This window comes from Grammomys surdaster, unplaced genomic scaffold (assembly GCF_004785775.1).
Source record: "Grammomys surdaster isolate TR1022 unplaced genomic scaffold, NIH_TR_1.0 126398, whole genome shotgun sequence".
NCBI classification, from domain to species: Eukaryota; Metazoa; Chordata; class Mammalia; order Rodentia; family Muridae; genus Grammomys; species Grammomys surdaster.
Window position 1 is genome coordinate 4,356,688 of NW_021621192.1, and position 3,352 is coordinate 4,360,039.

The window sequence follows — 3,352 nt, forward strand, 5'->3', positions numbered from 1 at the left end:
AAGAGTTAAGACCATCCTTCGTGTGTCACAAAACTTTTTTTTTTCCTGATGTTTTGCCAACAAGAAGCATCCGAAATGGATCAGTGGAGCCGGGAATTTTCCATATTCTGATCTTACTTGTATCTACAGTGGGCTTGATAGAGTAGAGAGAGGCCAGGATTCTTGAGGAAGTCTGTCTCTAGAAAAAAAAAGTATTTATTTTAATTTTGTCTTTATAAAGAACACAGTGATTACATCTTCCCATACAGAAATGTACTGGGCTCTTTCGTAGCAGCTGCTGACATAGCTACAACTAAGGTACTCTTCTACTCTGCCATTGCCAAAGCTCCCCTACAATTAGGATGGTGCCTCCTCCCCCCCAAAGTAATAGCTAACTGGTGTATACACCAGTTATGCGCACACTAATGTGTGGTTCGCCCTGTTTTCATCAATTTAACTGCACCTTAGGTACAAGACACATTATTTGTGGGAATTGGAATGTAGAAACACCTGAGGTGGAATCTGGAGAAAGAGAAACTCCCCTTCCTGAAAAAAGCTTTGATTAAAAAAAAAACCAAAAAAACCAGAAACAAAACCCAAAAAACTAAGAAGACTCTTGAGGGACACAATGAGCAACAGAGCCCTTTTCTCTGCCCTGAATAGTCTTGAAACTTCCAGAATTCAGCTGAGGCAAAGAAATAAGTGGGAAGAAACACTTGTCTCGATTTTCCTGCTTTGGTTTAAACATTATTTTCAAGTTATAATTTTTATAATTTTAAAATTAGAGCAGACAAAATAACCGCAATAAAATAACCGAATAATTTTCTTTATGGAAAATAGGAGAGAGAAGCTTGTTTTGGCAGGTGGTAGGTACCTGGTGTAGCAGATTTTTGCCATAGAAGAGTGTGCCTCTTCCCTGGTCCATTAATACAGAATGCACTACTGTTTAAAGTGTAAACGTCCCCCAAAGTCCACGTGTAAAAGGTGTGGTCTCCAGCATGTGGTGTGGCTGGGAGGGGCCAGAGCCTTTGAGAGGAGTTTATGTGATGTCTTAGCTTCTTTTCTTGTGACAGAATATCCTGACAAAAGCCCCTTAAGGGAGAAAGGGTTGGTTTTAGCTCACAGTTCAAAGCATCACGACAGGGGAGCTAGGGTGGCAGGAGATAAGAGCAGGTGGTCACTGAGGTCCACAAAGAGAAACAGAGAGCACAGAGAGCACAGAGTGTATGCTTGCTGGTACTCAGCTCACTTTCTCCCCTTTTTTAAAAAACCGTCTAGGACCATCTACCTGCCCAGGAATGGTCCTAGCTGCTATTACAATGGGTCTACATCAATTAAGATAATTAAAAAAAAAAGGAAATCCCTCACCAGCACACCATCCAGGGACCTGATTCCTAGGTGACTCTAGATTCTGTCAAGTTGATAATTAGCACTAAATAGCACATGCCTTTCAGGGGATATTGAGATCCAGGCCCTTCCTGTCTTTTTCTGATCACCATTAGGTGAGCTGGCTTCCTGTACCATGTGATCCTGCCCTCACATACTGTGCCGCCAAAGACCCAAAAGAGTTAAACCATCAAAGATTTAAATATTTGAAACCATAAGTCAAAATAAACCTTTCCCCTTCAACGTTACAGTAATGAAGAGCTGAATCACACACACACACACACACACACACATACACACACACACACACACATATATATATATATATATATATATGTATGTATATGGCAGCCGGGACAGCGCTCTACAGTGGTACTGGAGTTCCTTTTAGCGTATCTGGAATTTAGGCAGGCTTCCTTTGTGACTCCTGGCTCCTGATCTCCCCTTCTTAGCATATTTACTTCAAAAAAATTCTCCTTAAGATATATATCTTATAAAATATAAATTTTGTAAGCCACTAATGCCTTTCTTCATGGGCTAAGGACTTCCATATGACCATCAAAAAAAAAAAAAAGGGAGTGGGGCACCTGTGTGAGGAGCCCAATTTCAGAGAGCACCAACTGATAAACAGATGACCATTTTACTTTGACAAAGATCTCCCTCCAGTGTCCTTCATATATGTCCACTAGCTCATCCTTTGTATTAAAAACCTCCCTTACCACGCTCACTCCAGCAGCATGCATAGGAAAATTGGAACGACCTAGAGACCATTAGCATGTTCCCTGCGCAAGGAAGACATGGGAATTCATGAAGTGTTCCATACACTAAGTCAGCATAATCCCTACTTCCTAAGTATTTGTTCTTATACCCAGAGTTAAGTGTAGTGTTCATCTTTCCTCAAGGAAACTTTTAACAGATGGAGGCCATTACTGAAAACTGCAGTCAATCAGAATGCAGGGTTGTGGAGTCCATTCCCAATGGATATGTCTACAAAAGAAATTCCTGCATCTAAGAGAACATTATGGAAGTCGGGTGTGTGTGTGTCTGTGTGTGTGTGTGTGTGTGTGTGTGAAGGATCAGGGGGTTTTCTGTGGGATGTTGTGAGACTGTGTCCCCTAGTAACATCAGAAACTACCCCCCTGTAAGCTTGTATCATTATTGCCTAAATATGAGCAGAACCAGGACAACAAACATGGGTGACATGGGTGGGGAAAGCCCATGAGGTGTTCATCTCAAAGTCATCTGCTCCCTCCCCATTTCCTCTGTGTTTGTCACCTGTCATTCTGCCTTGTGACAGGGTTCCTGGAGCAAAGCAACCAGGCTGATCTGGGCTCAGGATTGCTCAGCCAGGGACTTCTGAGGATCTCCCATGGCGAGTTCAGCACTTCATCAGTGGAACGCAAAGACAGAGTGCTTTCCTGTTTGAGTCATGTGCAAGAGGAAATTCCAGCATTTTCTCAACCACCTGTTCTCTGCAGCATTGGGTGATGAATACAACCCAAATAATACACCATTGTGTCATCAGTTGTGAGAGGATGACATCATCAGGCACAATAACAAGAACACCAGGAAGCAGATGGCAACAGCGCCGTCTACCTCAAAGTCTTACCAGCAACAAACCAGTCTATTAAAGTGCCGGTCTTTTGTGCTTCCGAGATTTTTTTTCTTGAGAGGAAAGGGTTCTTTCCGGTGCTGACATCAGGTAATTTTTCTGTCTATCCCTTAAAAATCATAGACAAACTTTCAGAACCACCAGCTGTGAAAAAAAGGCATCTTGGGGATCATTCATTCTCCATGCATTCAGGAGTTCAATGACTCAGGTTTTACTACAGAGCCCACCCTCTTTCTCATGGAATGTGTTCAGGTTTTATTCTGTGAACTTGGAAAACAGTCTGTGGGGCTGTGAACCTGGACTGTCTGAATTCAAGGAAGCAATTGTGAGGTTGCTGAGATGGCCTGCAGCTGACATTTCTCCTTTAGCTGGGGT

The 3,352-nt window shown here is 42.5% G+C and overlaps 1 non-coding gene across 1 annotated transcript; it reads left to right on the forward strand.

Moving 5' to 3' along the window:
- The first annotated feature begins 2,085 nt into the window (after positions 1–2,085).
- On the forward strand, positions 2,086–2,192 carry LOC114614700. Its single transcript, XR_003710371.1, has one exon. It is a non-coding gene; the product is annotated as a U6 spliceosomal RNA (small nuclear RNA).
- The last annotated feature ends 1,160 nt before the right edge of the window (positions 2,193–3,352 follow it).